Consider the following 11,748-nt stretch of genomic DNA (forward strand, 5'->3'; position numbering starts at 1 on the left):
TGCGATCCGTATATTTATTAGGTTGTTCATCATACTCTGTACAAGATATATGACCTTCCAGATGCTCAAAGGAGGAGGAGGAGGAGGAGGAAGAAGAGGAGGAGGAGGAGGAGGAGGAGGAGGAAATATAAAGGAAGACATGAGGTAAGAAGAATATGGGAAATGTAGAAACGACGATGAAGAGGAAGATAAAGAAGAAGAGAATGAGGAGGAGGAGGAGGAGGAGGAGGAGGAGGAAGAAAAAAAAAGACAAGGGTAAGGAGAAGGTGGGAGATGTAGAGACAAAGACGAACATGACGATGAAAAGGAAGAGGAAGAGGAGGAGGAAGAGGAAGAGAAAGAGGAAGAGGAAGAGGAGGAGGAAGAGGAAGAGGAAGAGGAAGAGGCAGGCACATTGAAGTCATCTGTTACGCCTTATCTATTGAATATCTAAATACCTAAAAAATTCCTCCCATGATACATTGCGCGCACGATAACGTTATTGAAGGACATATTTCACGCTTTATTAGAAGACGAAATAAGTCGCAGGTAATCTTGAAAGGGAGTGAACTATTTAATAACGAGAGCATATTTTTGGCTTCCCTCCCTCCTCCCTCCCTCCCTCCCTCCTTTCCTCCCTCCCTTCCTCCCTCTCTCCCTCCCTCCCTCTCTCTCTTTATAAACATTTCCTTGATAATGTTGAAGGCTGGAAGGTTGCGAGAGGTTAAGTGATGAAGGCAAGGGAAAGGAAGGGAAGGGAAGGGAAGGGAAGGGATGGGATGGGATGAGAAAGAAAGGGAAGGGAAGGGAAGTGATGGAAAGGGGTGAGAAGGAATGGAAAGGGATGAGGAAGAGAGGGAAGGGAAGGGATGGAAAGGTATGGGATGGGAAAGGAAGGGAAAGGAAGGGAAGGGAAGGGAAGGGATGGGAAGAGAATGGAAAGGAAGGGATGGGAAGAGAAGGGAAGGGAAGGGAAGGAAAGGGAAGGGAAGAGAATTAATGGGATGGGAAGAAAAGGAAAGGGAAAGAAAGGGATGGGATGGAATGGGTTGGAATGAGAAGCAAAGGGAAGGAATGGGAAGGGAAGGGAAGGGAAGGGAAGGGAAGGGAAGAAAGATGAAATACACTTTTGCTGCTGACTGTTTTTCCTACTTTTTTTCCTCCCTGGTTCCTACAAAGCGTTCATCTCCTTTTCTTCCTCCTCCTTCTCCTCCTCCTCGTCGTCGTTGTCGTCGTATTCTATCCTATCTCATATTCTATTCCTTTTCCTCTTCTCTTTCCTCCTCCTCCTCCTCCTCCTTCTCGTCGTCGTCGTACTCAGTCCTATCTCATATTCTATTCTTCTTTTTCCTCTTCTCTTTCCTCCTCCTCCTCCTCCTCCTCCTCCTCCTCCTTCTCGTCGTCGTCGTCGTACTCAGTCCTATCTCATATTCTATTCTTCTTTTTCCTCTTCTCTTTCCTCCTCCTCCTCCTCCTCCTCCTCCTCCTCCCGCCTTAATGCAGCGTCTCTTTCCAATCCCTCGCCTTGCTTCCACTCTCATTTGAATTCGCTAAGTCTGAAATCGTAAATGTTATCGCGATTTCCATTGTGTGGGAGCGTGCGTGCGTTGGAGCGTCTGAGCGTGCGTGCCTCTGTGTGTGTGTGTGTGTGTGTGTGTGTGTGTGTGTGTGTGTGTGTGTGTGTGTGTGTGTGTGTGTGTGAAAAGTATAAACTGGTGGCAGCGGTTGGATCTCTCTTAAAGACTACGATACACTGGTGGCAGGAGTGGGATATCTCTCTTAAGAATACAAGAGTGGGGTCCATTTACTACGATACAACACGGACAAAGCAAAATGACGTTAGAATGCCACTCAAACATGCACGAACACGTTTTCCCGGGCCCGCCTAACTGCATGCATGTATCTACGTGTGTTTGTTTTCATGACTATGTACGTGTGTGAATATGTGAGCCGACTGGTGTTTGCATGAATGTATGTGTGTGTATGTATGTATGTGTGTGTGTGTGTGTGTGTGTGTGTGTGTGTGTGTGTGTGTGTGTGTGTGTGTGTGTGTGTGTGTGTGTGTGTGTGTGTGTGTGTGTGTGTGTGTTATAAATTCACGCGAAAGTATACACTGGAGCCAGGAGTGGGATGTGCATCTCTGTAAATTACCAACACCTGTAATTATACCCTGGCATGTACCTGTCCATTGTCCTCCCACACAGGTATGTAATGGTGGTGGTGGTGGTGGTGGTGGTAGTGGTGGTGGTGATTTACGACTTCCAACGTGACCCCTTTTAAACACACCCCGCGAGTTGAACCAAAAAAAATAATAATAAAAATAAGTAAATAAATAAAATCGTCACATTACATTCAGACGCAAATGGAATGGAAAACAAAACGGATTGAATATAAAGTTTGAGAATGGATAGTTTAAATCAATGATGGGAATGGGCTTTCACTCACACAAACACAAACGCAAACAAACACACAAACACATCCATCTCCCTAACCTGTCCCATAACTTCCCTTCGGCTGAATACACACAACAAAACACACAAACATAAACACACATATACATATATACACATACATGTTCAGTCACTTACCAAATCGACAGAAACACTCATACACACACACATACATACATACTTCAATTCCTCTTTTTTTTTAAACTTCATATCTCTCAGTCTTTTCTCTTTTCCTTCAAAATTTTATCATCGTCCACATCTTCTATCTCTCCTTCTTCTTCCTCTGTCTATTCCCTTCTTTATCATTCCATCCTTCTTCCATATTCCTTTACTCATTCCTTTCCTTCATTATTTCCTTAACAACCATTCATCTACCATTCATTCAATTACATATTCACATTTTCTTTCTCCTTCCCTTCCTCTATCTATAACTTCCTTTATCATACAACATTCTCTTCCTCATTCTCTTCCTCATATCTTCATTCATGCCTTCTTACTTTTACAAACCTCTCCTTTCTCATTCATTCTAATACCTTTTCTTCCTCCTTACATAATCCTAACCATCATACTCTCAACCATTCACATAAGAGAGGCATTACATTACCTCACGTCCGAAAGTCCTCAAACCCAGCAATGGAGGTAACAGATGTATCAACGCCCTTATGTAGAGTAGACGCAAGGGTCCTTTGGTGTTGAGGTATGGCACGGCTTTTCTTTAACTGTATTTCTTTGGGAGTGGAGTTTCTTTACGTAGGATATTGCTGAAGGTAATAGGAGGAGAGGGAATAAGGGGACTACGCACATACGCACATACGCCCACGCCTACACACACACACACACGCACACACATACACTCATCCATCATCTCCCCTCTCAATATTCTCAACCACCACCACAACCACCATCTCCGCCAACGCACATTTAGGCAAGTTTCCCCTCCTCAATTAGGTAACTTTTTCCCCATTCACCTTATACATCACCCTTACCCTCCTCCCTTACCCTACTCTTCCCCATAAGTCTAACCCATCACACACAAAACTCCTTCCCTTTCCTTGCCGTCCCTTGCCGTCCCTTTCCCATCATCTTATAGAAAACGAGGGAGGGTTGAGGGGCGGTATAATGGGGCCCGCTCGTTACGCTCCCGTTTTCTTTGCGCCGACTTCTTCCTAAGACTGATGGGAGGACTTAAGGAGACTAGAAACACGGTGCTTACTGCAAGGGTAACTGCGAGGAGGAGGAGGAGGAGGAGGAGGAGAAGGAGGAGGAGGAGGAGGAGGAGGGATATTTGAAGAGAGAAACAGAGAATGAAAAGGAAAGAAAAGGAGGAACATGCCACAATCTCTCTCTCTCTCTCTCTCTCTCTCTCTCTCTCTCTCCATGACCTTGGGTAAGTTGAGAATGAAATGAGAGAGAGAGAGAGAGAGAGAGAGAGAGAGAGAGAGAGAGAGAGAGAGAGAGTAATGGGAGGAGAAAAAAAAGTAGTGTCATTAAAAGAAGGAAAAAAAGGAAAAAAAGGAAAATCCGAAAGAAATGCAGAAGAAAAAGGATAAAAAGAACGGAAAAGAAGAAAAAAAGAAGAAAAAGAAGAAAAGAAGAAAATGCAAAGAGGCAGAAAACGAAAAGCTCATGACACTAGATTCTCGACTTACAAGAGGAAGAGGAAGAGGAGGAGGAGGACGAGGAAGAAGAAGAGGAGGAGGAGGAGGAGGAGGAGGAGGAGGTAAGACAAAGGCGAAGACAAGGAAGACAAGAACGAGAGCGAAGACTTGAAGAAGAGAAAGAGAAGATATAGGAGGAGGAGGAGGAGGAGGAGGAGGAGGAGGAGGAGGAGGGCGTAATATCAGTACGGGCGTGAGGAAATGAAGCGTGGAGAAAAGGAAGGAGAGAAGAAGAAAGGGAGAGAAAGAAAGGAAGAGGAAAAATAGGAAGAGGAAGAAAAGGAGAAGGAAAGAGAATAGGAAGAGGAAAGAATCATTTTCTTACACCCATTTCTTGTTCTTCTTTAATATTCCTCTTTCTCTTCCCTTTCTCTCTCCTTCCTATCCTCTTCTTTTTCCTTTCCTTCTTCTTCCAAACTTATCTTCCCGCCACCTCTCCCTCCTTTCTTTTATCAGCCTTTCTTTCTCCCTCTTTTTACCTATACCTTATTTTCCTTTATTTCCTATCTTTTTCTCATTATCGTCTTATTCTTCTTTTCATTCTTTCTTCAATCTTCTTCCTTTTCCTTTCCTCCTTTTCTTCCGTTTACTCTCCTATCCTCGGTTCCTCCTTTCCCTTTCTCCCATTATCCCTCCCTCTTCTTCTTCTTCTTCTCCTCCCTTCCTCCCTTCACGTAACCAGGACCAGAGGGAGTTATTAAGGGAGAGGATGACGTACTAAAGAGAGGGAGAGAGAGAGAGAGAAAGAGAGAGAGGAGGGAGGAAGGGAAGAAGGCTTACGTATGACTGCTTAGAACTAGGATTATGAGATGCCTGGAGGAGAAGGAGGAGGAGGAGGAGGAGGAGGAGGAGGAGGAGGAGGAGGAGGAGGAGAAGTGTAAAAGAGAACATTAACATAACATATCCACATCGTTATAATCTTTTTTCCTTACCTGAATATTTACCTGAGAGAGAGAGAGAGAGAGAGAGAGAGAGAGAGAGAGAGAGAGAGAGAGAGAGAGAGAGAGAATAACAAGCAACCCCCCCCCCTACCTGAGAGACGCTAACCAGGTGTGCAAGACCTAATTAGGGTGAGAGCTCAGGTGTAGGAAGAAGATCACATTTGCCAACACGAAAATTTTGAAAGGAAGAAGAAGAAGAAGAAGAAGAAGAAGAAGAAGAAGAAGAAGAGATGATAAAAGAGAAAGAAAAGGAAGGAGGGAAAGAAACAGAAAAGGGGAAGAAAAGACTAAAAAGAAACAAGAAATGGAAGTATTGATAAAGGAGAGAAGAGTGAAAAGGAAAAAAGCAAGGAATAAGAAAGAGAAAATAATAAAAGAGAGAAACAGAGAAACAGAGAGAGGAGGGAAAGGAAGAATGAAAAGAGGGAGTTAATTACCCATCTCAAATTATCGTCTTGCTGAATTACCTGAATTGTTACCTGTTAGAAATGACCTGACGTGTTAATTTAAGGAGGAGGAGGAGGAAGAGGAGGAAGAGGAGGAAGAGGAGGAGGAGGAGGAGGAGGAGGAGAAAAAGGAGGGAGAGGGAGAACAGAAAGGGATGAATATGCTGAACTGTTTCCGGAGATATTAAAAGAGAAAAAAAGAGAAAAAAAGAAAGGAAAGGAAAAATAAGGAGAAAAGAGATAAATAGATACAGGGAGTGAGAGAAAAAGGGAGAATTAATAGAGGGAGAAATACTCTTGATTTTGAGAGAAGGAAGGAAGGAGGAGAGAGGAAGAGAGGGAGAAAGGAAGAAAGAGGAAGAAAAGATGAAAGGAATAAGAGTAAAAAGATATAAGGTAGAAACAGAAACAGAGGAAGGAAAGGAAAAAATAATAAATGAAGAAATATGCTTACTTTTGAAGGGAGAAAGGAAGGGAGAGAGGGGGAAAAAGAGGAGAAAGAGGAAAAAAAAGGATAAAAGGGAGAAAGAAGAGAAACATATGAAGAAAAGGGAGAGAGAAATAACAGAGGGAGAAAATTTAATGTACGTGATTTTGAGAGAAGAAGGAAATGAAAGAGAAAAAGAGAAGGAGAAAGAGGGAAAAAAAGGATGAAAGGGAGAAAGAAGAGAAACATATGAAGAAAAGGGAGAGAGAAATAACACAGGGAGAAAATATAATGTACATGATTTTGAGAGAAGAAGGATTTGAAAAAGAGAAAGAGAAAAGGAAAAAGAAAAACAAAGAAAAAAAGGAAGAAAAATTGGAAAAAAGGAAGAAACAGAGGAAGAAAAGGGAGAGAATAAGCAGAGGGAGAAAATGTAATGCGCTTGATGTTGAGAGGCGCTGGAGGACGAGGGAATGAAGGAAGGGAGAGAGTGAGAGAGGGAGAGAGAGAGAGAGGGGGGGGGGGAGGGGTTTGTGATGGCATACCTCTCTGAATAATTAACATTCCTGGGCGCGCAAGTTCACCTTTCGCCGATTATACAGGTGAAGTGAGGTGTGTGTGTGTGTGTGTGTGTGTGTGTGTGTGTGTGTGTGTGTGTTACCGGGAAGATGAGAGACAGAACTGGAGATAGATAGATAGATATAGTAGATAGACAAATAGATAGTAGATAGACAGATAGATACGATAATAGAGAAAGGAAAAGAGAGAGATAGGATAAAGAATAGAGAAAAAGAAAAATAAACAAAGAAGAAAAAAGGAGAAAAGAGAGAGAGAGAGGAAGAGAGAGAGAGAGAGAGAGAGAGAGAGAGAGAGAGAGAGAGAGAGAGAGAGAGAGAGAGAGAGAGAGAGAGAGAGAGAGAGAGAGAGAGAGAGAGAGAGAGAGAGAGAATATGCGTGAGTGAATTCTTGGCATATTAAATCACCCTTAAAACACTTGAAACGTGAAGAGCAACGCGAAAATCAACTTGAAACAGGAAAAGAAACTAAACTGGATCCTCTTAAAAGACTACACTTGAAACACACACACACACACACACACACACACACACACACACACACACAAACACACACACACAAACACAGAGAAACAAACAGAATCAGCAAAAACAAAAAAAGAAAGAAAATAACAAAAAACAAAAAAAAAACGAAGATTACTTTCTGTTTTCTGTTTTTTCTCTTTTTTTCTCTCATTCATTTGATTTTAACACTTTCCTGTCTCCTTGTTTTCCTTGTCATATTTTCTTTCTTTTTTCTTCAGTTATGTTTTTTCTTTACTTTTCTTCCTCCCTCTCTTCCTCCTCTTCCCTTCTTTCATATATCTTCTTTATCCTCCTTCCCTTTCTCTTTTTTTTTCACTTCCTGCTACTCCTCCTCCTCCTCCTCCTTTATCCTCCATATCTTTCTTCCTCCTCCTCTCCTTCCCCTCTTTTTCCTTCTCTTCCTCCCCGTCTTCCCTTCAACTCATTTGCTTCATGTTTATAGAATCTTCTTTTCCCTCGGCCTCTCCCATCCTTCCCTTCCTTTCCTTTCTCCTCTTCTCCCTTCTTCCCTTCTTTCTTTCCATCTTCTTCTCTTTCTTCTCCTTCTCTTCTCCTTTTTTTCTCCTCTTTTTTTTCTTCCTACTCGTATACAACCAACTTTCCCTTACCTTCCCTCTCCTTATCCTTCCCTTCTTTCCTTCTATCTTTCCTCCTTCTACTCTTCCTTCTCCTTCTCCTTCCTTTAGCTTATTCCCTTTCCTCTTTCTCCTCCTCTTCTTTCCTCTTATCCTCAGTTACCCTTTCCCTTTCTTTCCCTTCTTTCTCAGTTCTTCCTTTCCTTCCCTTCCTTCCCTTCTTCTCTTCCTTCCCTCTTGCTCCTAATCTTCTTTCCCCTCATTATCAGCTACCCTACCCTTCCTTCTCTTCCCTTCCCTTCTTCACTTCCATCTCTCCTGCTACTCTTCCTCCTCCTCCTCCTTCCTTTAGCGTATTCCCTTCCCTCTTTCTCCTCCTCTTCTTTCCCCTCCTCCTCAGCTACCCTTCCTTTCCTTCCCGTCTTCTTCACCTCCTTCCATCTCTCCTTCCTCCTCCTCCTCCTCCTCCTCTTCCTCTCCTACGCGGGCCAAACATATTACTTCCTAGAGAGCATACAAGAGTTACTTTATGAGGGAGGGAACTCAAGGCCGGGAAATATCTCGCGAGCAAGGAAATTTCGAGGGAGCGAAGGGAATTTCCGAGAAGTGGGATAAATTTTTAAGCGAGAAGTGCGAGCATTTTTGGGATGCGTGGGAGATTTTTTTCTTTTTTTTTTACTGGAGATAAATTTTTGGAGTGGGAGATTTTGACAGGGCGTGGGAACTTTTAAATGGGCGTGGGAAATTTCGACTAGGCGTGGGAAAATTTGATAAGGCGTGGGAAATTTTAACTGGGCGTGGAAAATTTTTGACAGGGCGAAGGAAATTTTGATTGAGCGTGAGAAGCTTTTTGACCGAATAGGGATATTTTGACAGACATTTTGAAGTCATCTAGGAACGCTTTCTTTCTTTTCCCATTTTTCTTCTTTTCCTCCCTTTCCTACCTACTTTTCCTCTTCCTTTCCGTCCCCCCCTTTCATTTTCCCTCTCTTATCCTTTCATCCCTTTCTTTCATACTCTTCTTCTCCTTCGTTTTTCTCCTTTTATCTTTTCCTCGCTTTCCTTTCTTATTTTCTTTTCCTATTTTCTCTCCCCGTAAAGCTATCACACACACGCACACACACACACACACACACACGTAATGCAGTCTCTACCGAGGGCCAAGTAATTGCGTTATGGCATGTTGTTAGCGTAAAAAAAAGTCGTTAGCGAGCAGTGAAGTGAATTTTACCGACATTCATGAAGCGGGAATTATATTTTGGCCGTAAATCAATAGTGTTATATTTTGTTGTTGTTTTGATTTAGTTAGTGTTTTTAATGTGATTGTTTTTTTTAATATTTTTTGTTTGATTTTTTATATTGTCGTTTTTATTATCTTTTTCTTGTTTGTTATTTTTTATTCTATTTTTTTCAGGCGTGAATTTTTTATATTCATTTTCTCTCGTTTTTGTTAATTTTTCTTTTTTCAGTCTTGTTTTGCTATTTATTTATTTTTCTATCTTTGTGTTTGATGTTTCTTTTTAAATATTTTGTTTCACCTTTCTTGTTATTTTTTTCTTTTCTGTTTTGTTCTGCTTTCTTTTAATTTTTAATTTTACTTTATTTATTTTTTTGTTTTAATACGACAAAAGCGAATCAGATAAAGGTATAGGGGAAGAAAATAACAACAAAAAAAGAAAGTAGATGAAAATAAAATAAAAAAAAACCCTGAAGAAAAAGGGTTGAAAAAGTAAATCAATATTGAAAAAAGTAGAGATGAAAAAAAAAATGCGAAAATAAAAATAAACACACACACACACACACACACACACACACACACACACACACACACACACACACACACACACACACACACACACACACACACACACACACACACACACACACACACCAAAAAGCCATACTGGTCAGACCATAATTTGGGAGAAGACGAAGAGAAGGACATGAGAAAATTGAACGAGGAGAAGGAGGAGGAGGAGAGGATGTTGAGGGTTAGAGTATGCTTTGAGAAATTCTGTGCCCTACTTCTCCTCCTCCTCCTCCTTTTCCTCCTCCTCCTCCTCCTCCTTCTTTTTCCTCTTTTTCCGCTTCTAGGGTTTTGAGGGAAGAGGAAAAGGAAAGCGAAGTAGGAGAAGGAGGAGGAGGAGGGCAGCAGATGGTGAAGGAGGAGGAGGAGGAGGAGGAGGAGGAGGAAGAAAGAAAAAATATAAAAGAAAATCGCAAAGAAGAAAACGGGGAGACCGAAGAAATAAGGAGAAATAAATATCACACAAGGAGGAGGAAGAGGAGGAAGAGGAGGAGGAGGAGGAGGAGGAACAACAGATGGAAGAGGTAATGGCCTTTTTGTCGGTGATTTGTGTGTAATTTGTATGTAAATGACGGAATCAGATGTTCGCGGGAGGGGAAACTTGTCTAACTTGTGTCCTGATACTGCTACTACTACTATTACTACTACTACTACTACTACTACTACTACTACTACTACTACTACTACTACTACTACTACTACTACTACTACTACTATTTCTACTACTACTACTACTACTACTACTACTACTACTACTACTACTACTACTACTACTACTACTACTACTACTACTACTACTACTACTACTACTACTACTACTACTATTTCTACTACCACTACTACTTCTTCTTCCAATCACATAGTTTGCAGTTTCTTATCTCTTTCTTATTCTTTCTTTCCTTCTTTCTTTCTTTCTTTCATTCTTCCTCATTTTTTCAACTCATTTTTTCCCATTCTTTTTTATTCTTTTATTTACTTCATTTTCTCTTGTTTTTTTTTTTTCCTTATCCTGTTATCACTTTCTACTACTACTACTACTACTACTACTACTACTACTACTACTACTACTACTACTACTACTACTACTATTACTATTACTACTACTATTGCTACTACTACTAAGTTATGTTGTATTTCACATTTCCTGCAAGCTTTCAAATTTATCTCTTCTCTCCTCTCCTCTCTCTCTCTCTCTCTCTCACCCCTTCTCGTCTCTCATAATTCTTCTCTCCTTCCTCCGAACATTCCTTCAAACTCCTTCCTTCCTGAATTTCTCTCTCTCTCTCTCTCTCTCAGGAAAAAAGAAAGGGAGCAAAAGGGAGAGAAATTGAGAGAGAGAAAGGATGAGAATGTGTATGAAGAAAGGAAGAGAGAGGAAGGGAAGGGAGGGGAAGGGAAGGGAGAGAAAGGGAGAGGAAGATAAAGGAAGGGAAAGGAGAGAAAAGAAGAGGAACGGAAGGGAAAGAAAGTGAGGGGAATGGAGAGGGAGAGGAAGGGAAGAGAGAGGAGGGAGAGGAGGGGAAGGGAGAGTAAGGGAGAAGATCGTTGTGAATATTACATGAAATTGTCTACGGCATCATCTTTTCACCCTAATCACCCTTCTCTCACCCTCCTTCATCTCTCTCTCTCTCTCTCTCTCTCTCTCTCTCGTCTCATCTTTATTCCTCCTCATTCTTTCCACCTTCTCTCCTTTATCACATCTTCCTCATCTCCTTTCTCTCCCTCCGTTCTTTCTTATTTTTCATCCTCTTCCTCCTCTTTTCCTCTTCCTCTCCTTTTCCGTCCTTCTTCTCTCTCTCCTTCTCTTCCTTTTTTTCAGATTCAACAAATATTTTTCCTTTCATCCTTCCTTCCTTTCATTCTCTTTTTCTTTCTTTCATTTTCCTCTTTCTCATTTCCTTTTCACTTTCCCATTTTCGTTTTCCATTTTTTTTTCTATTTCCCTTCCTCTGAACAACTTTATCTTCATCTTTTCCTTCATTTCTCATTTTTTCCCCATTTTTCACTTTTTCATTCTCTTTCTCTCATTCTCTTTCCCTTTCTCTTCTCTCATTCTCCCGTTCCCTTTTTTTTCCTTTTTTCTCCTTTTCTGAATCACTCTCTTTAACCTTTCCTTTATTTCTCATGTTTTCCCTTTCTTCACCTTTTCTCTTCATCCTCTTTCTCTTCTCTCATTCTTTCGTTCCATTTTGTTCCTTTTTCTCATTCTGTAAATCACTTTCTCTTCAGTTTTTCCTTCATTTCTCATTTTTTACCTTTTTTCACCTTTTTTCTTCATTCTCTTCTCAGTCTCTCATTCCAACATTCACTTTCCTTAATTCCTTCTTCGTGTTTTCTTATTTTTATTATTCTCCTTTCTCTCTTA

General features: G+C 41.1%; 1 pseudogene; it reads right to left on the minus strand.

The window, feature by feature from the left end:
• Window positions 1-4,127: 4,127 nt before the first annotated feature.
• The window catches only part of LOC126991634 (uncharacterized protein DDB_G0271670-like), a 15,895-nt pseudogene continuing 8,274 nt past the window's right edge, over window positions 4,128-11,748 (minus strand).

The sequence above is a fragment of the Eriocheir sinensis genome, chromosome 7 (assembly GCF_024679095.1).
Source record: "Eriocheir sinensis breed Jianghai 21 chromosome 7, ASM2467909v1, whole genome shotgun sequence".
Lineage (NCBI taxonomy): Eukaryota > Metazoa > Arthropoda > Malacostraca > Decapoda > Varunidae > Eriocheir > Eriocheir sinensis.